Here is a 23,655-nt window from a genome sequence, read left to right on the forward strand (position 1 = left end):
AGTTTTTAAATAGCCAAATAGACCTTTAATAACACTTTTATAGATCACATCAAGGGTCATGTGCCACTGTGACGCAAACCTCCATTTGCTCTTCTGTGAAATGGGTACACTTCCTCCAGGTGCTAGGAAGGAGAAGCCTGTGGTTAATAGGAATAGATCCTTGCATAAGAGTAAGACTTAGAGGTCCCAGGAAGATGGCCCCAGGTGATTCCTCTCCTCTCTGGATTTGCCCCAGAGTCTCCTGCTCCTGACTTCCTCACCATGAGATGCTGGGCGATTCACCAGGTTCAGTCCGGGAGCAGGTGCGAAGGGTCCTGCCCATCTTCTCAGACACACAAGATCACAGATTTTCTTCTCTAGGTCTTGGTGTTTCTGCCACATATCCTGGGTACAGGCTGTAGACCGTGGGAGAGTGGATTCCCACCATCCCCGCCTTCTCCCCACAGGGCATAGGGCGGGCATTCGTCACCAAGAACACCCTCTGCGCATTTGTTTAGTAGGTGTAGCAGTAGACACGTTTCGCCCCAGCAACTTTAGTATTGTCACTATCATCTCAAGAAAGCCTCATCAAGCTGTTCCATTTACTCCAAAGCAGCGAAACGAAATGCCGCTGTGACCAGGGCTCAGCCTGCTCTTGATTTCAAAAGGCCTCAGGCGGCCCCTCCCAAGATCGTCTGGGCTCAGGATGTCCCTCCCTGGTCATGCCCAGATTCTTGGTGGATTTATTGTTTCATGGGAGAAAGCTTTTCTCTGATTGTTTAGCAAATCCTCCTGTTGGGAGATGATTGTAAGAAGCACACGGAGAAGAAATCCAGTCACATGTGGCCTCCAGAGCTGATCCCCAGTATTCCAGAGGCCCCAGGGGCCAGGTGGGGAAAACACAGGACTGGACTGGGGTGAGACGTTTGCCTAAAGGTCTGGACTCATTGAGAGCAACGCTGGCCACCCCTCAGGGAGTCTCAGACACCCATGCCCCCGGGTCAGGCAGCAGGGAGGGAGTAGTGGTGGGGACCAGGGTGAGCGGGAGAGCCTTGACCCTTCCAGAGGGAGCCCCCACCCCACCCCTGGCCCACTTGCCTTGTGGGAACGAAGCTTTTGATTTGTCAAAAGAGGCCAGGAATTTGGAGTTGTGAAGTTTCCAGATTGTTCATGTTGGAAACTTTCTTTTTTAATTGAAAAGATGTTCAGCATCAGTCATCATTAGGGAAATGAAAATCAAACAACAGTGAGATACCACCTCATCCCCATTAGGACAGGTTATTATTTAAAAGATAATATAACAAACAAACAAAAAGTCTTGGTGAAAATGTAGGCAGGCTGGAACCCTTGTACACTGCTGATGGGAATGCCACCAGGTACAGCTGCTGGGGAAAACAGGATGGCTATTCATCAAAAAATTAAGGATAGAATTACCCTATGATACAGCAATTCCATTTCTGGATGTATGATTTGAAACAGGGTCTCAAAGAGGTGTTTGTACACTCATGTTCATAGCAGAATTATTCACAATAGCTAAAATGTGGAAGTACCCTCGCTGTCCATTGATGGATGAATGAATGAATAAAGTGTGGTATATTCAGATGATGGAAATCTATTCAACCTTAAAAAGGTAGAATATTCTGACACATACTTCAACATGAACCTAACATAGAACATCACTGACATTATGATACGGGAAATAAGCCAGTCACAACCAGACAAATAGTATTGTTGTTGTTCAGTCGCCAAGTCATATCCAACTCTTTTGTGACCCTGTGGATTGTCGCCCGCCAGTTTCCTCTGTCCATGGGATTTCTCAGGCAAGAATACTGGAGTGGGTTGCCATTTCCTCCTCAAGGGGATCTTCCCAACCCAGGGATCCAACCCTCGTTTCCTGCATTGGCAGGTGGATTCTTTACCACTGAGTCACCAAGGAAGCCCACAAATCATTCCATTTAGACAAGGTACTTAAAATCATAAAATTCATAGAAATTCAGTAGAAAGTAGAACTGTGGTTGCCAGGGGCTGGGGAGTGGGGAATGGGGAGTTAGTGTTTAATGGGGACAGGGTTTTGTAAGAGGAAAAGAGTTTGGGAGACAGATAGTGGAGATGGTTGCACAACAATGTGAGTGTACTTAATGCCATTGAACTGTGCACTTAAAAGTAGTTAAGAAGGTAAATTTTATGTGTATTTTCCCACAATAAAAAGCAAATTGGAAATAAACTTTAAGTATAGCACACACCAAGGAAGACTTGTCTTTGGACCACTGGAGCCCGAGGCTGCTGGCTTGTCCCCTCTGCTGTGGGCGACGAGCTCCCACGGCAGCCCGAGCACCAAGTCCACTCTCCTGGCCCAGCTCTGTGCCGTCTCTGGAACTGGGCGCACCTGGGTTTGAATCCTGGCTCTGCTCCTCACAGTCATGAGATGCTGGAGACTTCTACACAGGGGCCACGATTACAGAAGCAGCTTTGTCTCTGTGTTGGTCTCCTACCTGAAGGTGCCTGGAGGCTCTGACCCCACGTGCCGCAGCCCAGGAAACCTGGGTGATGGCAGAGGTGAGTTCGGCTCCCGCCCGTGTGAACTGGTACCCGCACGCCGACCTCAAATGGTGTTTTAGAATCCCAGGCTCTCTTGGAATCTGTGCTTAACAGTTTAAGGGGAGGGCAGGTGTGCACGTGGGCCGAGCTCAACCCTGTGAAGAAAGCGGGGAGGGTGCATCAGCAAAACGATTTTTACATAATTTCCCCTCACAGTTTTCCTGTAGAATTTGGAAGTTTTATTATTGCCTGTTTTCTTTAAGGAATTCCAGTGGACTTGTCTTTCCTGACAGCGTAAAATTTAGTAAAAGTAAATTAGAACGTTTTTGATAAAAGTAAATGTATGAGTTATATTCTTAAAACATGCCATCTTTTCTTGGACATTTACCAAGGATTTGAAAACAAGTAAGTTGTGCAGGGCCCTGTCCTCAAGGAGCTTACATTCCAGAGGAGAGACAGAAAATTAAAGTACTTTTGTAGCTTCTGGGCAAGGGGGTACTAGGGGTCGGTGAGTGACTGGCTGGAGGGGAGAGGTCAGGGGACATGTCCTGGTGGATGGGAAGCCTGAGCTGACAGTCCCGGGGACCAGGACTGGGCCAGAGAGTCAGGGGGAGGGAAATGGAGAAACACAGAGACAGAGTTCTCAGGCCTGTGATGGAAAACCTCAGATTAGGGCCCGGTATTAAGTGCACATACAGTGAAGCCCACAGAGCCTCAAATGCCTGGGCCACAGCCTCTCCCACCCATCCTGCTCCCCAGGAGGAAGTCCCCCACCCAAACAACCCTCCTTGTCAAGAGGGACCAGCACGGATCCTGCTTATTTCTGAGAAGCGGGTGTCAGCCTGTGGCATCGTTCAGACAAGCCAGACACATCCTCCCGCATGAGCCCGAGGTCACCCCGCCCCTCGATACCACCAAGCCCACCTCCACGAGCAATAGGCTGTTCAGGCCTCCCTGGTGACTCAGTGGTGAAGAATCTGCCTTCCAGTGCAGGAGACATGGGTTCAGTCCCTGATCCGGGACGATCTCACATGCCGTGGAGCAACTCAGCCCATGCACCACAACCGCTGAACCTGTGCTCTAGAGCCTGGGAGCCACAACTTCCAAGCCCACGTGCCACCACTACCGAAGTCCATATGCCCAGGAACCTGTGCTCCGTAACAAGAGAAGCCTCCGCAATGAGAAGCTCGTGCACCACAACTAGAGAGTAGCCCCTTCTCTCAGCAACAAAGACTCAGTGCAGCCATAAATAAATAAAACATTGAAACAGGCTGTTCGCTCTGCCTCCAGTGCAGTCCTCCTGGGGTCCTCCCCCAGCTGTGAGCACAGGTGAGGGTCTCACCTGTCCATCGAGTGTCAGCGTCCTCGGCCATCCCCATAATCTAGGATGGGAATCCCTTCCTCACCAGCAGGATGAAGAGGAGACAGTTAAGCAATGCCCAGAACGATGTGTATGGAGGGCTGTAGATGACGTTTGTTGGGGGATTCCATGAAGCAGGAGCAGTGGATAGCTGCTCCGGAAGTGGGCAGAGGCCAGCTTATGACCATTCTGGTGCCTTTAACCAGGCCGTGCAGACATTAGTGGCAGTTGCCACTGGAGCTTGCCCAGCAGAGAGGAGGACTGACCTTATCTGAGTGGTAAACGGATGACTCTGGGCAGCATGTGGACTGGGTTTGGAGGGGCTGAGGCTCGAGGTCAAGCAACTCTGATTAGGGAGCCACTCTAGACATCCAAGTAAGAGAATGAGGACCTCCACCAGGACTGGGGTGTGAGGGGGAGAGGGGGCCTTGGGAAGGGTTTATGATGTAGGAAATGTAGTCAGTTTGCCTCACCTGATCCAAAGGCAGCAGGTGTGTGTCGAATCCACTAGTGAGTGGGTGTTAAAGGAGCTTTGACTGGAGCCCAGCAGGACCACAGAGTAAGGCTGTGCAGGTTAGCTCTTCCCCAGGGTGGCTGGCTTGAGGATGTGCGGGAGCCAGGGGCCCACCTTGCCCTCCCCTGGCCCAGCGAAGCAGGGAAATTTGTAGGAGGTCACCAGGAGAGCTGAGATGAAGATACGGCCCCCAGGTGATGGTTTTGAACATAACCCCAAAAGACGACGTGATCTTGTGCTCAAGCGCTGACTCAGGCTGGGCGTGCAGAATTCTGAAAAGGCAAACACCATGTCTCTCTCCATTTTCCCATGTGAGATAGGAGTTGGAAGGAAAAAAAACTCTCATTTCTTCCCTTTGGGTATGATTAACCTTTAGCATGTTGACTCAAGTATGAATTAATCAACGGATCCAAATTTAGGTGTTTTTTTTTTTTCCCCTGAGTTAGGGAGTGTTTCCAGGGTCCTTTGGATTATGACTTCAATAGAAAACACAGAAAGATGAGAAACTCAGTGAATGAAATACTCAAGAGCTGGATGGTTGTGGTTTTCAACCCTGGCTACATGGTAGAAATATCTGGGGAGACTTTTAAAAATAGTTAAATGCGGGCCCTCACCCAGAGGTTGTGGTACAGTTAGAGGGACAGAGCCCTGGCATCTGTATTTATGTTAACACCACCAGAAAGATTTGTAGAAGGGGTGCCTACCATCATGAGTCCAGTAGGCAACATGTTATATTAAAGGACTTCCACAATCACTAGTTTTCACGACCTCGTTTCACTCGCATATCACACTAAACCCTTACTCATTAAATGGTTCTCAGACCAAGCATTTAAGATTTAAGCATGTGAGGGACTTCCCTCGAGGTCCAGTGGTTGAGACTTTGCCTTCCAATGCAGGGGGTGCAGGTTCAATCAGGTTGGGGAGCTGACATCCACGTGACTCGCGGCCAAAAAATCACAACATAAAACAGGAATGATATTGTAACATATTCAATAAAGACTTTTAAAATGGTCCACATCAGAAAAATCTTTTAAAAATTATAAAATACTGTTTTAAGAAAAGATTTAAGTATGTGAAATTTTCAAGTTGGCAAAAGAAAACATTCAAGAAGTTTCCACCTTATTGATTCAAGCTTAAGCACATTATGAAGCACTTTGGAGGGCTGGTTATTATCCAATATGTTAGCCGGGTTTGGTGAACCACTAGAGAATTAAACAAACTAGAAGCAGTACCCAGAAGTGAAGGTTAGGTGGATGTCTTATATTCTGATGACGATTTTCGTTTCACCTTCTCCCTGCCCCGGGGTAAACCAGAAGTCAAGGTTTACAAGGACTCAGAGGATTTTTTTTTCCCTAATAAGTACCCCAAAAGGTGTGGTGGACTCTGGAGAAACCTGTTTTTCATGTGCTCCTGGGTTCAGCTACTGATTCTCCCTGTGGCTCTGAGCAGTTTCTTCTCCGTTTTCCCATCAGTGTAACTATTGAGAGGCACCACACCCCACACACGACACTCACAGCAACATGAAACTCTGCCAAAGACTTTCAAAAACATAGAAAAGTCTCCTTCCCCTCCACATACATGCTTAAATTCCAGAACAACACATTCATTCACATGGTGGTACAGTGAGCAGAGAAAATTACAGACTCTCAAGGAAATCTGACTAAAGGCATATGTATGTGTGTATGGCAGTTTTTCAGTTTTTGTCTTTTGGTTTAGAATACTTAATTCATTCACACTTAAGGCAATTACTGATATGTCTGCTGGGTTTACAGCTGCCGGTTTGCTTTTTGTTCTCTATGTGTGTATCATCTCCTTTTCATTCCTATCTTCCTCCATTAGCACTTATTTTGTGTTGAACAAATATTTAGGATGTCATTTTAACTGCTTTTGTTGCTTTTATAATTTTTTGAAAGTTTTCCCCCACTGGTTACTGGAGGTATTTTAATCAACATTTTTAACTTATCAATAATTACTCATTTCAAGTTAATTAATACTGACAATTCTGATAAAATATGTCAATTTTACCCCAATATGGATCCATTTCCTCCCATTCCTTATGATATTGCCCTAAGTATTACACTCTATGTCTTATGTTGCCTCACATACCACACAATCTTTATTATTTATGAATTACTCTTTTTATGCAATTCTTCACAGGTTTTTTTATTCCACCCTGTTGCTGAAGCTTTCAGGTGGACTCCTGAACTCTCCTAGAGCTGTTTTCATTCCTAGCTAGCTGTCTAATTGTTGATCTCTGTCAGGGAATGGAGGTTGGGATCCCTTCAGTTCAGTTCAGTCGCTCAGTCGTGTCTGACTCTTTGCGACCCCATGAACTGTGGCTTGCCAGGCTCCCCTGTCCATGGGATTCTCCAGGCAAGAACACTGGAGTGGGTTGCCATTTCCTCCTTCAGGGGATTTTCCCAACCCACGGATCGAGCCTGGGTCTCCTGCATTGCAGGCAGAGTCTTTACAGTCTGAGCCACCAGGGAAGCCCTTATACTTTTAAAGAATGCATCTAACTACTGATTTTTTTCACTTAATAAATTGCAAAAGCAGGGATTTAACTTCAGATAAAAATTTTCATTCGATGTATATTGACATACTTATTATATATTATTACAGACAAGTAGAATAGAGAAAAAGAGATGATGCAAGCCACAAAAAGTCTAAATCCTCACGCAAGTTTGGTCCTTGACCTGCTGTGAATTAGGAAAAATGACTTCGCTGTGCTATGTTAGTACTTTTAGTGCCTATTTTAAAGTGTCTATAAAAGGCTTAATTAAAAACATTAAAGTAATTATGTTACTTATCCCTTAGTTCCTCTTTCTGTATAATCACCATTTAGGCAGAATATCTTCCTCAGGGCATGATAAAAGATAAACAAAAGATAGACAAAACTGCAAGATATAAAATACTCAAACAATTAGGTTTCAAACTTCAGATTTAAGATTTCATTCTCATCTTGGCCTTTTCTTGGGGGAAGCAAAAGGATGCAGTTACAAGAGTGGCTTTTACACAGAGACTGGTGTTTGAATCCAAGCTCAGTTCCTGAGACTAAGCCGGCACCCTCGGCTTTTTCAATCCACTGACGTAAAGGATTCTGTGGCCGGGCTGGGTTTCCTCTGCTGCTGTGCATGAAAGCCGGCTTCCTGTGAATGGCTGGAAGGAGTGCTGCCTGCGAGTTTTCACTTAAGTCCAGGGCTCCCTTTGTGTGTTAGTCGCTCAGTCGTGTCCGACTCTTTGTTTCCCCATGGACTGTAGCCCACCAGGTTCCTCTATCCATGGGATTTTCCAGGCAAGAATACTGAAGTGGGTTGCCATTCCCTTCTCCAGGGGATCTTCCCAACCCAGGGACTGAACCCAGGTCTCCCACATTGCAGGCAGATTCTTTACTGTCTGGGCCACCAGGGAAGTCCTTTCCTCCAGAGGGTACAGTCTACAATGCTCTTAAGTGAAGTGACTTCTGCCCCCAAGCAGGAGGAGTCTCAGCTTTCCCTGGACAGTACCTTGATTTTTTGAGAGAAGTTTGCAGTCAGCCCTCCGTGTCCCTGGGTTCCACATCTGAGGATGCAACCAACAGTGGGTCAAAAATATCTATCTCCCTCCAAGTTCCAGAAAGTTCCAAAAAGCAAAACTCGAATTTTCTGGGCACTGGCAATTATTTACATAGATTTTATGGTTGTATTCACACAGCATTTACATTGTCCTGGGGGGGCTTCCCTGACAGCTGATGCTGGCTGAGGGCGGAGAAATGATGCCTGTTCCTTTAAACCACCAAGGCTTGGTGTGATTGGTTCCACGGGAATAGGTGACAGTCTAACCAGTTTGTTGGGACAAGTTGAGCATCTTAAAGCAAAGCCACAATCAGACCTGCCTACTGATGCTTAGACACAGGCTGCAGGTATGTAACCATCACCCGTGTGCTTCCAAAGGCCCTCGGGGGTCTGGACCAGAAGAGCATGTTTCAGACTGAGGAGGTAAAGCAGAGATTCCCAGGAGGGTACCATTCCCCAAAGGTGTTTTAGAAGTTGGTAGAAGTGTGGTTGGGGTGTAGGCAGGCGGTCTAGACTTACAGCAGAGTGCACCACAGCCCCGCAAACTCAAGAAGCAGTTCACATCCCACAGGGCTTCCAAACGTGCTTTGCCCCCGGCTTCTGCTGGATCTGGCAAAGGAAGCCCTGAGAGCACTGTGGAGGGTGGAGGAGAGGTGAAGGTACTCGCTTTTGGTATATTCCTGCCCAGCAATGGGTCAGTTGTGGCCAAGTTCTCCTGCCCGAGGCTCCAAGACTCACTGCATTCAGTCGACTGCTGCTTCTTCTCTGAAACTCCTTCGCTCACCCCTCCAGAGCCTTGGCTGTCCCCGATGGCTGCCAGAGCCTGCCTTTACCTTCCTGGACTTTCTTTATTTCCTCCTCCAAGCATGCCGTCACTTTCTTGCTGAGGCACCTGCTGATATCTTGTGCGCCCTCTGTTTCCCCTCTTTAGAAGTATTATCCCTCTTTAGAAGTGTTAACCATCTTATGGTAAGATGGTTTCCCTGTTTCTCGGATGATCTTCAAGTGAGTCTGGTCTGTCTTCTTTGAACACTAGTTTTTATTCTACCCCCTACCCTTAACTCTTCTATTTTTCTGTAACTTCTCATCTGGAATGTAATTCTGAGCTTCTCACTTACTTTAAGAAAATGCATTTTTTTATTTTGGCTGCACTGGGTCTTCGTTGCCACATGTGGGCTTTCTCTAGTTACGGCGAGTGGGAGCTACTCTCTAGTTGTGGTGCTTGGGCTTCTCATTGCGGTGGCTTCTCTTGTTGCAGCACAAATTCCAGGCCCACAGGCTTCAGTAGTTGTGGCACATGGGCTTAGCTGCCCTGTGGCATATGGGATCTTCCTGGATCAGGGATGGAACCTGTGACCCTGCATTGGCAGGTGGATTCTTAAACACTGCACCACCAGGGAAGTCCTCACTTACCTTTAAATCTAAACTTATTAATTATAATTAACTTCTACAGCAAGGTGTGAATATTTGCTCTTTTATTACATTTTCTACTGTAGTCATGCTGGAGCACCTACATTTTGGAATATGTATTACAAATTATTTCTTCATAAATGAATTTTCTTCTAGTTCTTTATATTATGATTTGGAATATACATTATATATACAATCAAATAAAACATACATATTTACTATACACATGGTATATAATATATATGTAATATTTAATTATATATGCTTATTAACCATGAATTTCATTTCCAGACAGTGAAAGGAATATTCTTAATATTAATTGTTTCAAACTCAAATCAAGCTGACTGTAATTCTGCTTTCTTACTACTACGGCCATCTGATTTTAAACCCTGGAGGGCAGAGATCATGTTGGTTGTGTTATATTTCTATCTCGAGCACATGATAACTTGCTTGGCATTCAATGTGTATGTGTGAGTTGAAAGAATAAATGAATATCTCTCCTTAAAAAAAAATTAAGTGTCACAGAGAGTCATCTGACCATAGAGTCCCACAGTGTTAAGAAGGTTTTATCAAGTGTGAAACAGATCGCCAGTCCAGGTTGGATGTATGAGACAAGTGCTCGGGGCTGGTGCAATGGGATGACCCAGAGGGATGGGATGGGGAGGGAAGTGGGAGGGGGGTTCAGGATGGGGAACACATGTAAATCCATGGCTGATTCATGTCAATGTATGGCAAAAACCACTACAATATTGTAAAGTAATTAGCCTCCAACTAATAAAAATAATTGGGGTGGGGAGAAGGTTTTTAACAAAGTCTTCTCCATGACATTGACCTTGACTCCCCCACAGACCCTTTGAGCAACTGGTAAGATTTTATGGGCTTCCAGAGAATAGCAGTCTGTCAGTCACAAAAAGGACTTTCAAGGGCAGGAAGCTTTCATCTGAGCCCCTCGCCATCACATGGTCCAGAAGCCTGGTGGGAATTCCCACCTCGCCAATACAGACTCAGAAGGTCAGTCTCCTGGGGCAGGAATGGCAGCCTGGCCTCTTTGGCCCATGATTACTTATTCTGTCTGAGCCTCCCAAGATGTTGGAAATATGCCCAGACAAGGTGGTAAAGACTCCCTGAAGTAGATGCTGAGTCCAGAATAATGACAGTGGGATATGCCAGTGCCTCTTGAAGAGTGAAGAAAGAAAGTGCAAGTGTTAGTCTCTCAGTCGTGTCCGATGCTCTGTGACCCCATGGACTGTAACCTGCCAGGCTCCTCTGTTCATGGGATTCTCCAGGCAAGAATACCGGAGTGGGTTGCCATTCCCTTCTCCAGGGGATATTCCCTGACTCAGGGAAGAGTACTCTTGAAGAGTACCAGGTATTAAAGACAGTGGCAAGGAACATGTAGCGTTTAATACACCCTCCTACATGTTGACTGGCATTCCTAATTTCCTTATCCTTCTGTGTCTTCATTGTACACCTTGCTGCGACCTGTTGAGAAAGTTGCTGGCTATAATGAAGCCAGACAAGTACGTTAGAGCTGGTCTCACTAAAAACGATTTGACTCTTGGCTGCTGTCATCACTGTGGTTCTGTAAAACTGCCTCTTCTGAGGAGTTAAGAATCTTTTGCAGACGTGACTTCATGTATCTATACGACAAACTTATTCATAGGTGGGTATCATCATCCCAATTATGCCTTAGGCAGTTAGGACTGTCTCAACACCACCCGGAAAATTGCCCGTAAAGATGAGACTGGAAACTCTGTCCTGCAATTTTCACTTTCGCTCTGGACCTGTCAGAGCTTGTTGCCACTGGCTGCAAGCCTTGAAAGACACTTGAGGAAATGCATAAGCATCTTGCTATCCAGAGTGCAAACAGCAATATCAAACATTCGGTGTTTGGAACACTCTCCAAAACAAGAAACCAACAAGATTCCAACAGGTTACCAATAGACACTGTAGAACATCTCTGGCTAACAACACATGCCAAAAGTACTTGGGTCTTCCAAATATCACACCATGAAATAAAAGGAAAAAAAGAAAAGAAATACAAATAAAGGATAAAGAGATGGAATCAAGAAATATTCCCTTTTAATTTCAATTTTTTTCTTTTCCTTTTTTAGCCACCCCATGTGGCTTGGGGAATCTAGTTCCCCAACAAGGGATCGAACCCATGCCACCTGCATTAGGCATGCAAAGTCCCAACCATTGGATCACCAGGGAAGTCACAAGAAACATTCCTTTAACAAAATAGTGCAAATAAAGGAGAAAGAGTTTCCTCCTAGAAAGCCTGTTGCAAAACTCACACGTGAGAGGGAATCAAAGAGAAGGGAAGAACTACACTGACATCATTTGCTGTTTTAAGACATCTAATTCTGCCCCGAAGTCACGGTTGTCTTCTCCCAGCTGGTGTATCGCTCAGTAACAACCAAGAATCTGAAGGGTCTTAGGGTCCCAGTTGATGCCCATGTCCCCCCAACACGGGCTGTACTCATGACCCACATGGTTGACATAAAAGTCTACCCTTGAGTTGAAAGCGTCCCAGCTTATGGTTAACGGGAAGCTTATTTCCTAACTCAGAAAAGTTACTTAACTAGAGACTTCCCTGCTGATCCAGGGGTTAAGAATCCATCCTGCAAGGCAATGGGTTTGATCTCTGGTCGGTGAACCAAGATCCCACATGCTGCGGGGCAACTGAGCTCAAGAGCCACAGCCACTGAGTGTTCTTGCCTAGAAAATCCCATGGACAGAGGAGCCTGGTGGGCTCTAGTCCATGGGGTCGCAAGAGAGTCGAACACAACCAAGCGACTAAACAACAAAATAATTGTTTCGGATACTGTTTAAGCCCTCTGTGTGAATAAGCTAACTTAACAGATGAATAATGAAAATTATTACCAAAAATATTACTCAACTAAAACTATAATAGAACATGGTGTTTAAAATGCTGAAATCACCTCTCTAATGCACTGAGTTTAGAGCTTCGCTTCTACCTGGTGCAGGGACACCAAGCATTCCCAGCACACCTGCCAGACTCAGAGCCGCTGTGAAGTGGGATGAGGTGCTGGGCTTGGCTCAGAGACCTGGCACTGTGCGGTGACCTTGCCCAGACCAGGGTCCGATGCCTGGGACCTCCCCTGTGAAGGAACAGGCCCAAACCTGAAGACTTCAGAAGCCTGTCTCTTGAGCTCCTACCTGCTTACACGTGAATCTGCCTGACTAGACCGTGTGCTTTTCTGACTGCAGTTGTAGTCAGCTCATGTTGCCCTTTGATGTGGATCCCAGCATCGCCAGAGGACTATCTGATGGAACAAGGTGTTAAAGACCTTTCTACACCCACTGCAGGGACATATTTCTTGACTTTATCATCTCCCTGGTGAGACTGTGAGTGTCCTGGGTGCAGGAGAAGGACCCCCTCACTTTGAATCACAATAGCCCAGGAAGGACCCAATGCGTGGTTTTAGCCGTGTGTGTTATATAGCATATTATCAAACCATAGAGACATAAACTTGTATTTCAAACTAATATAGATAGACACATTTGTGGGAGATATGTATTTGTTTTTTAAATGAATCTACTTCAATATTTATAATCTAACATGACCTTTTAGTTTCTTAAGAAAAAGAATTCTGAAAAAGTCTGTTTTCAGGTGAAAAGAAAATCAGTGAATTTAGCAGGCAGGATAATGAGACCCATTCATATTTTCTCAGTGGAATCTTGAACTCTAAGGAATTCAAAGTGCATAAGCAAGACTGATTTTGCTTTTGCGAATTGGAATTCCAGCAGTGAATGAGAAGATAAAAAAGATCACTGCTTAATGTCTGACCCCCTGTCTACTCCCTGTCTGACTACCTTGCTGGAGCCCATAAATCAGTTCTAAAACTCTGAATTTGCAATTCACTGATACTGTGATTTTTTTTCTTCTTCTTGTATTTGTCTTTCTAAAGATGATCACTCTATATTCAATGGCAAAAATGATTTTATTTCATTTTGTAAAGCCCCAGTCCCATTGAACCCCAGAATTCAAGTGGACAGGAGAACATTCTGGGAAGCTCTGATTTTACACAACCTGAATTTTCTCAATGTCTGAACAACAGTGGCCCCGCCAAGGCCACAGCAGCCACCTCACTTCCACCCTGGAAGCTTTTCAGAAGTTTCTCAGGGACTTCCCTGGTGGTCTGGAGGTTAGGACCCCACAGTCTCACTGCTGAGGGCCTGGGTTCAATCTCCAGCTGGCAACTAAGATCCCACAAGCCTTGCAGTGCCGTCAAAAAAAAAGAAAAAGAAAAAAAAAGATTTGTTCAGTTCCACGGAGTCACCCTGTTGATCTTGTCTTTCCATTTCAAGGGTTCAGCCAACCCTTGAGTACTTTCTGGAGCGCCAACTCTGAAAGTGACAGGCAGTAAAATAAGACCCAGCACCTGCCTTGTGGGGAGCTCATTCCTGATGAGAAACATGTTGCAACAGACTGTGATAAAAAAAAATAAGGCAGAAGTTTCTAAAACGCACTACAAAAGTCAAATCAGGACAGGGTAAGGAAATTTGGAGAAGAGGCAACACTTGAGCTGGGCTTTGAAGGATGAATAAGAGTTTGTTGGAGGAAGGAGGCATGATATTCAGTTCACAGGGTACTAGAAGATGGGGACTTTGAAGCTCAATGTTTTGAGAAAATTCCAAACTGTCTGAAGTGGCCGGGAATGCCTGCGGTGCGGAGGGGAAGCAGAGAGTAGGACACTAAAGGTTAACAGTAGGGTTGAATCCAGGTAAGACTGGAACAGAGTTGAGATTTTATCCTGTAGGCAGCCAGGCACCCCTGGAGGTTTCTGAGCAGTTCGGGTAAATGGTTAGAGCTCCATTTAGATAACAGAAGAGAAGATTAAAAGGCGGCAAGGAGCTTTCCGAATGCCAGGACACTGCCTGAGCAGCTGATGTGTTTCTCCCAGAAAGAGGACAAAGGGCCCGAGGCTACACCCAAGGCTGCAGCCAAACAACACAGAGAACTGGTAGATTTAAGAATCCTGAGCCGGCAAGGGCTGCTTGGTAAGTGATGTGATGGGGGTTGCAGAAATGGAGATGTTGGGAAAGACTCTAGGAAGGTGGGTGACCATTGGAATCGAGAGCAGGGGATGGAGTTCTTGAGACTGAGGAAGAGAAAGAAGATGGATTGGGAAGGACAAGCACGGGCTAGCTGGGGTGCCTGACACCCACTGGCATTGAAGGCTCAGTCAGAGCTCAAAAAAACTCCCCTGGGATGGATCTTGCTTTCTTCTACATACACAGATAAAGCTTGGCTTTGATTCAAGAGCTCATGGACCACTGTGATTCCAAAAGAGTGGAGCAACACACATTCAGAGGATGCGAGAAAAGCATGAACGTTAAACTGCCTCCCCCACCCCACTCCATGCCAGACCAGACTGAGACGTCTTCTGGGTTTTTTGGTTTTTTTAATTTGTTTTGTTTTGTTTGAGGGGATGCGTGTAGTTTTATTTGCTCGCTTGCTGTGGTCATCTAGAGATTAGCTGAGTGTCTTCTCCTGAGAAAGTAATGAATTGTTAAGACTTCTGAATCACCGGCCTGAGATTTTATGTTTGCCTCCAGGTGAGAAAAGCAGGTGACAAGGGAACAAGTAGAAAGAAAACAGTTGCAAAATAGGTTATAAATAAGCTGCTCTTCTGCTTCTGTGTTGGTTGGACCTGTCAGAAGAGCAGTTTGAGGTTGCTGTGCGGGTGTGCGCCGAACAAAACTAAGGAGTGCAATTCACATCTGAGACCTTGTAGAAATGAATGTCTATCAGGAAAAATTTCAAGAAAAACAAAATGCCTTAAGGAAGAGGACATCTTTTTCTAATTTTCACAAGAATGCTATCAAGACTAGCAGAAGCTGTCTTTTCCTGCTGAAGGTGGTTCACTGGTGAGACAAGTAAGAACAGTACATATTAACATATTCCTTTCACTAAGATAGCAGAAGGCTTAAAGGAAACACAATCCATTCATTCTCTAGTTGCTGGAATCCTACTACAGATATCAACCTGGAATTCTGTCTTTAGCCAGAACAAACACAATTTAAGGCATAATCAGGCTTAAAATCTTGTTACAGTCAAATGCAATGTTCTTTTACTAGAAGAGAACCCACAGCCTCTCCACTTCTGCCCACATCTTCTGGAAGTGGAGAAGGAAGCCGGCAGCTCCCTGAATTGTGTTCTTTGCTAGGATTCTTGTATCGGTTCCTTAACTGCAAGGTGTTTTCTTACATGAGCACATGCCTTGGTCCCTTCATATTGCCAAGACAAAATTATCGCATGGCTTAAACAAATTATTTCTGACAGTTCCATAGGCTGGAAAGAGCAAGATCAAGGCCCTGGCAGATATGGTGTCTTGTGAGAACCTGCTTCAGGTTCGGCTGTCTCACGGACAGCAAACTTTTCTGTGGTGGAAGGACTGAGGGAAATTTTCGGGGTCTTTGTTTTAAGGGCACTAATCCCATTCATAAGGTTCTGTCCTCATGACTGAATCAGCTCCCAAAGGACCCACCTCCAAATACTGCCACATTGGAGCTGAGGTTTCAACATATGAATACTGTAGGGACACACTTTCAGTCTATAGCAACGTAACATCAAGAGCACCACAAATAATATTTCAGTGTTGCTAAAATTAATTCCAAAGAAATTACACCTTCATTTATTTGTTTACTTTTTAAAGTATTTATTGCCTGGCATCTTCCTAGAAACTGTAAGCTCCTGAGAAGACAGACGCTCTGTCTTGTTTATTGTCAAAGCCTTAGTGCCTAGAATAATGCCAGGCACATGCTGTGCTTTGCTTAGTCGCTCAGGCATGTCTGACTCTTTGTGACCTCATGGACTGTAGCCCTCCAGGCTCCTCTGTCCATGGGGATTCTCCAGGCAAGAATCCTGGAGCGCGTTGCCACTTTCTTCTCCAGGGGATCTTACCCACCCAGGGATCAAACCCTGGTCTCCTGCACTGCAGGCGGATTCTTTACCTCTGAGCCACCAGGGAAGCCTGATTACAAGAATATGCATCATGATTTCCATTATCTTCAATGGTATCCATGCTTAAAATACAATTAAATATTTCAATCTCACAAAAATTTGAAAAGATACAAGATGGGTGGTTTCCTCTGAGGCCCTTGTTCCGGGGAAGGGCTGGCTCTCGACAGCTGAGCCCTGACTTCTGAGTGGCTGGCCTGTGCCCAGTCTCCACCTGGACGGCCAGCGGCCTATGGGGAGGGGAGGGCTCCCCGTGTAGAGGCTGCCCCCTGCTGTTCAGTGACACTGAGGCCACGTGGAGAGCAGAGGGGAGGCTTCCAGGGGAGGAGGGTCTCAGGTCAAAAGTCAGAGCACTCTGGACTTCGCTGGAAAGGACCTTCAAGGTGATCAGTTCAAACCCATGTATTTCAGATAGAGAAACTGAGGCCCAAAGAGGTCAAATGTCTTGTCCGTGGTCACAGTTAGTTAAAGCTGGCTTTCCTGACCCCTGCCTTGCATCAAGGAGACACCAAAGTCGCAACTTGAGTGTCTTCCGCCTTTTTAAAAAAAAGAACAATTCATCACAAGTTTACTTCCAGCTTTCTATAATGTGAACTATTCACATCTTCAAGACATGATTTAAAACAATCGAGTGATTTTAAAAGTCATCTATTATACTTGGACCCCAGAAGCTCCCCACGAAAGGATTTCCTTAAGAACCAATGGAAGAGGGGCCTGCCTCTTACTAGCCCAGCCATTTCTTTCACTATCTTTCTCCAGAGGCCTCATGTTTTGAAGGTTTTAAAAAATCTACCAAACAAGGCGCATATTTAGAGGAAACATGTTCACTTTTAGATGCACAGACTATAGTTCTAACTGATATCACCAAATGAAATTGGGTATGTGAAGCACTCTATCACATGACAGTGACACTGTGGGCTTTCCGGAAATATTAGCTACGGACTGTATCTTTAACAGCCAAAGCCAAGGGGGAAAGGGATTTTTTTGTTAGTCTCTGGGGCCCTGTGGAAGGTTAGTATCTCTTCTATCTGGTGTTTTGAAATACTAAAAAGAATCTTAAAGTTCAAAGGAACCTGGTATCTCTGATAGTGGTATGGACACACATATCTGAGGATGTCCAAAGGCCCAGAAGCCCCAGGCTGGGGCTGACTCTGTGAGTCACTGACTCTCCCGCCCTGGGGACCACTCTGTTCTCACATGGGACTGGGATGGGCCTTGATCAACAGATCTAGTCTGTTGATGCATCTACCGTGGTATGAGGGCTTGTCGGTACAACCCTCCAAACCTGACCACTCAACTAAAGCAAATGTTTCCTGAAACTAAATTTTTTTTTTGGCTTGCCGGGATCTTAGTTCCCCGACCAGGGATGGAACCTATGACCCTGCAGTGAAAGCGTGGAGTCCTAACCACTGGACAGTCAGGGAAGTCCCTAAACTAATCCTTTTACAGATATAAATGTATCTAGAGACTAGTAAAGTTGTGTTGAACATATGCAACTGTTTGCTAAAGCCACAGGCTTCTCAAAAAAAGAGAAAAAGCTAATTCCATTTATATGAAGTTCTAGGATGAGAATCACTAATCTAGCAATTGCCCTTAACGCCACAAGGATGAGGATGTAGCCGGAAGGGGCTGGAAGGGGCCCAAGGGAACTTCCTGGAGTAATGGGAACGTTCTGTAACTGGAGAAGGATTGGGGTCTTATAGGAGTCTGCATCTGTCACACTTCATTAAATGGTACTTGTTAGTTTCACACACTTCACTGTAAGCACATTTTACTTTCAAAATGAGCTGTAAACAAATACTGAACTTAAGCTAATGACTTGCATGCTGAAGTGCTTAGGGGTGAACTGATGTCTGTGACTTTGCAGTGCATCCCCAAATTAGATGAACTAATGGATGGGCAGAAAGAGAGGTGTGTGACATATATATATATGTATATGATAAAATATTAACTGTGGTACATATACACCATGGAATATTACTCAGCCGTTAAAAAGAATTCATTAGAATCAGTCCTAATGAGATGGATGAAACTGGAGCCCCTTATACAGAGTGAAGTAAGCCAGAAAGATAAAGAACATTACAGCATACTAACACATATATATGGAATTTAGAAAGCAGGTAACGATAACCCTATATGCAAAACGGAAAAAGAGACACAGAAATACAGAACAGACTTTTGAACTCTGTGGGAGAAGGTGAGGGTGGGATATTTCAAAAGAACAGCATGTATACTATTTATGGTGAAACAGATCACCAGCCCAGGTGGGATGCATGAGACAAATGCTCGGGCCTGGTGCACTGGGAAGACCCAGAGGACTCGGGTGGAGAGGGAGGTGGGAGGGGGGATCGGGATGGGGAATACGTGTAAATCTATGGCTGATTCATATCAATGTATGAGAAAAAAATAAATAAATAAAAATTTAAAAAAAATATTAACTGTGATGGGCTTCTGGACATTCTGATCTCCCAATTTTTGTGTCAAAAAATTTTCATAATAAAATGGGAGGAAAAGAATTAAGATTCAATCATTTACTACCTTAAACATAATGTTACTATAGCTTAGTCAACTTTAAAGATTCTAATTTAGAAAAGGACATTTATACAGTTCTAACCGAAGAAGCCTTCAGAGTGGAAAGCTGGTACCTCAGTGGTATTTGTAACATGGCTGGCTGGTTATTACTTGCAGACATATCCTTCTTTCCAATAGTCTGTGCTGCTGGAGGACATGTCGTGTAACACATCCACCTAACAAGCCCTGTGAGTGATATGTGGTGGAGACTTAATGCATCTGTGGTAAGAGCAGGGCTGGGGGCTCAGATGTGGATTCTGCAGCCTACTGGCTGCTGCCAGCTCTGAGCTTCTGTGTCCTCATCTACAAAAGGGGATGATCTCCATTTGGCTGTTTTGAGGGTTCAAGGTGATGTAGGTAAAACAAGAGTATCTGGCTCCTGAGTGGTAGTAGTAGTGTTAGTCGCTCAGACATGTCCAACTCTTTGCAACCTGATGGACTGTAGCGCGCCAGGCTTGTGGGTCCACGGAATTCCCCAGGCAAGAATACTGCAGTGGGTTGCCATTCCCTTCTCCAAGGGATCTTCCTGACCTAGGGATTGAACCTGGGTCTCCTGCATTGCAGGCAGATTCTTTACCATCTGAGCCACCAGGGAAGCTCCAGGCTCCTGAGAAGAACTTTAAAAATAGAAAAATGGGTATAAGGTCCTAAAGTGTCTACCCAGAGATGGTCTTCGGTACAAGGCAGAAACTGAGCAGCACTGAATGTGATGCTTCATGAAGGACACAATCCCACTCCAGTTAGTGCTCGGACTAGGACCTCAAAACCTGGGTCCAACCGTACAGGAGCCCTAGGCAGACCATGGTTTCCAAAAAAGAAGCCCCGACTCTTCAAAAATGCTGTTGTCATAAAAGACAAAAACACAACTGTGGAATATTCCAGATTAGAGGAAATTAGGGACACCCCGCAATTAAAACTCAAATCCTAGACTGGATCCTGTGCTGGGGAGGGGTACATATTATAAAACACGCTCGGGTCAGTTGTCAAACTGGAATGTGGGTGGTAGGCTAATGTAAAATATTGCTCTAGTGTTAAATTTGGAAGGACTGATGCTAAAGCTGAAGCTTTAAAACTCTGGCCACCTGATGCAAAGCACTGACTCATTGGGAAAGACCCTGATGCTGGGAAAGCTTGAAGGCGGAAGGAGAAGGGGACGACAGAGGATGAGATGGTTGGATGGCATCACTGACTCAATGGAAATTAGTTTGAGCAAGTTCCGGGAGTTGTTGATGGACAGGGAAGCCTGGCATGTTGTAGTCTATGGGGTTGCAAAGAGTCGGACACGACTGAGCCACTGAACTGAACCGAGTGTTAAATTTACTGAACCCAGTTAACTACTGTGGTCACGTAAGAGAATGTCTTTGTTAGGAAATGTGTTAGGAAACACATGCCAACATAGCTAAGGGTCTAGTGCGTGCAATTACACGTGGTTCAAAGGAGAGAAAGGAGAAGAGCTTGCTCATTTGGACACATAAGCGAGACCCTGGAGCAAAACACTAATTATCAGTGAGTCTGACAAATACAGTATTGATGTTGTACACTTAAAAAATATGTACAACCTAAACCCACTTCAGTATTCTTGCCTGAGAACTCCATGGACACACGAGCCTGGCACGCTACAGTCCATAGCGTTGCAAAGAGTTGGACATGACTTAGCAACTAAACAACAACTGTGGTTCTAGCCAATAGAGAGAACAAAAAGTTGTAAGGAACTGGAGATTGGGACTGAAACAAAAAGCCTACTGTTTACAGATGTGATAAATTGTGAGAATTGTGTTTTAGTTGGTGGGCATACTGAGGATTTAAACCCGAGAGACAGCCTCTCAGATGGCTCTGAGGGACTGTTCAGAAGAGGTAAGGGAGGAGCCAAGAGATAAAGGGGTTTTTGAAAGGAAAAAAAAAAAAGAAAAGAAAACCCAGGTAGTCAAAACATCAAAATATTACTGTTATTTAAAGAAAAACCGGGGGACTTCCTGGGTGGCTCAGCAATAAATAATCTGCCAGTAAAGCAGGAACTGCAGGAGACTCAAGTTCAATTCCTGGGTCCAGAGGATCCCCTGGAGGAGGGCATGGCAACCCACTCCGGTATTCTTGCCTGGAAAATCCCATGTACAGAGGAGCCTGGAGTGCTACAGTTGACAGGGTCACAAAGAGTCTGACACAACTGAAACCACTGAGCACACATCTAAAGAAAAACTAGACATCTCAAGTTAACGAACTTAGCACTTTTCCAGGTATGGGAAAATCCAAGAGTCTACGTTCTTTGAAATCATTCCTTTGATACACACCCAATGCTTAGTTGGTAAAGAATCCACCTGCAATGCAGGAGACCCCAGTATGATTCCTGGGTCGGGAAGATCTGCTGGAGAAGGGATAGGCTACCCACTCCAGTATTCTTGGCCTTCCCTTGTAGCTCAGCTGGTAAAGAATCTGCCTGCAACGTGGGAGACCTAGGTTTGATCCCTAGGTTGGGAAGATCCTCTGGAGAAGGGAAAGGCTACCCACTCCAGTATTTGGGCCTGGAGAATTCCATGGATTGTATGGTCCATGGGAGGGCAAAGAGTCAGACACAACAGAACAACTTTCATTTTCAACTATCTAGGACCAGCACTCTTTTTTTTCTCTATCTTGAATCCCCTCAGGGTGCATAGTTGGGGGTGACTGTAGTAGCCACAGCATCCTTTGTTTACTGATTTGGTAGGTGACATTCTTGACTTTCTTTATTCATTGCTGGTGAGGACTAAGAATGGTTACACAAAGGATGTTGTGGGCCATTAAGCCATCACATTACAGGCCCCCCACCCCACGGTGAGCCCTGAACTCAATCTCAAGCCATCAGCCCCATCCCCGTGTACTTCAGGGGACTAGGATGGGAAAGAACAGGATGCTGGCCCTAGATAGCTAAGGTACTTGTCAAAAGAATGCTTTCAGTGTACCCAGACTTTGGCATCTTCTCCTTCATAGAAAAGCACTAAATTCATTAACTTGATGTCTGGTTTTCTTTAATTAATAGTAATTTTTTGATGTTCTGAGTATGTTTTATAAAACTCCAATATATCCTGGCTCCCCTGCCCTTCAAAGCAGTCCTTCAGAGCTAACTGAGAGGCTGCTTCCTAGACTTGAAGTCCTCTGAAAATCTGCCTAATAAAATAGAATTCTCAGTTTTTAGGTTGTGCCTATTTTTTTTTTTTTTAGTGGATTCTAATTTCTTGGTGAACTACTAGTCCTAGTGTAGAGCAGAAAGGGATATGGAGAGTGTCCAAGTCAGACTAGGGACTTTCCTCAGGGCAGGGGCTGAACTGAATTCACTGTGAACGAGGCAGCTTCCGGGCAAGAGAAGGGAACAGATTCACCATCTGGGAGCTGAGAATGAATTTTAGGAAATGCTTGTCTCTCCTTGGCTTTCCGGGCCATGTGAACATTTTCTTGGTCTTCTAGATGACAAAACTTCAGAAAGCAAATCTAGGGGAAGTAAGGAAAACTGAGAGGGTGCCTTGGTGGAAACACCCTCCACAGTGAAGGGGGGTGTGCTCCTCAGCTCCCCAGTGTGTGTGTCCCAGACGGCACCAGTACCTCCCTGACCTCAATCAGAACCCTGAACAAAGACTCAGAGAGCTGTAGACCAAGAAGAAAAAGAAAAAGATGCTACCAACTGCTGCTTTAGTAAACAACATAATGCTGCCTGCCTTGAAGCCATCAACCTCTACAGGCACTCTGAGGGTGCACATGTAGGGAAACTAAGGATGGAGAAAAACAGTATGCTGGCCCTAGATACTTAAGATGCATCTCAAAGGAATGATTTAAGAGAGCCCAGATTCTTTCATCTTCCCATAGTAGAAAAGTTCTAAATTCATCAAGCTAACATGTCTGTTCCTTTGTGATCAGCAGTAACCTTTCGATGTTCAACCACCCTGTTTTCTTTTCAGCAAAAACTACATATCCTGGCTTCTCCCATAACTCTCTGAAACAGTTCCTCAGAGCTGCAAGGCTGTCTTCTAGGTATAAGGCCACCAAAGAAAACATAATTCTCAACTTTTAGGTTGTCACTCTTGATATTTTGCTTTTTCAGTGGATACTAGAAGGGGCTGAGCCCCAAGCTAACGGTGAGGATCCTGTCCCTCAGAAGATGGATGAGATTGCCCATAAACGCGCGGACTGCGACAGAAGGACAGGATCTAGGGAGGGCGGTGAGGGCGCGCTAGTTGGGGACATGGGCTCGGAACCCGGGGCTGCCTCATTTGACAGTAAGATCGCGGGAAGATGCCTCGCCTTCCCAGTCTCAGTCCCCACCGTGGGTTTAAGTGAATTAAAAGGAGTTGATCGACATCACGCCTGCGCGGCTCAAGGACCCCTCCCCACCCGCCGCGAGACAGCCTCGCTTTCCCCGCAAGCAAGCGTGGCCCGGAAACCGTTGTCCCCTCCGCTGCGCACCCCAGAAACTAAACGGAGATTACCCGGGCACATCACTTCCGCCAGTCGAGGGGTGGGCCCGGCACCGGAGGCAGGAGTCACTGCTGGGTCACTGGGGAGTGTAGTCTTTAAGGCGGAGGCGTTAGCGAAGGGGTCACGGGAAGGAGAGACGTTTCACCCGGGGTCCTCTGTAAAAGGGGGCGGGGGCGGAAATCTAGGCGCCACAGCAGCCATTCTCCCGTGGGCAAGTTACCGAGAAACAGTTCCCTCTAAGGCCTCTGGGCGCGCCGACCATCCTGGGAGGTGTAGTCCCGGCGCTGGGCCGAGG

At 45.5% G+C, this 23,655-nt stretch overlaps 1 long non-coding RNA gene across 1 annotated transcript; it reads right to left on the minus strand.

Moving 5' to 3' along the window:
- Positions 1 to 1,810: 1,810 nt before the first annotated feature.
- LOC122448245 lies at positions 1,811 to 23,505 on the minus strand. Its single transcript, XR_006271554.1, has 3 exons — positions 23,372 to 23,505; positions 4,351 to 4,663; positions 1,811 to 2,672 (listed from the first exon to the last, which is right to left on the minus strand). It is a non-coding gene; the product is annotated as an uncharacterized LOC122448245 (long non-coding RNA).
- Positions 23,506 to 23,655: the final 150 nt, after the last annotated feature.

This window comes from Cervus canadensis, chromosome 10, assembly GCF_019320065.1.
Source record: "Cervus canadensis isolate Bull #8, Minnesota chromosome 10, ASM1932006v1, whole genome shotgun sequence".
Classification (NCBI taxonomy): domain Eukaryota; kingdom Metazoa; phylum Chordata; class Mammalia; order Artiodactyla; family Cervidae; genus Cervus; species Cervus canadensis.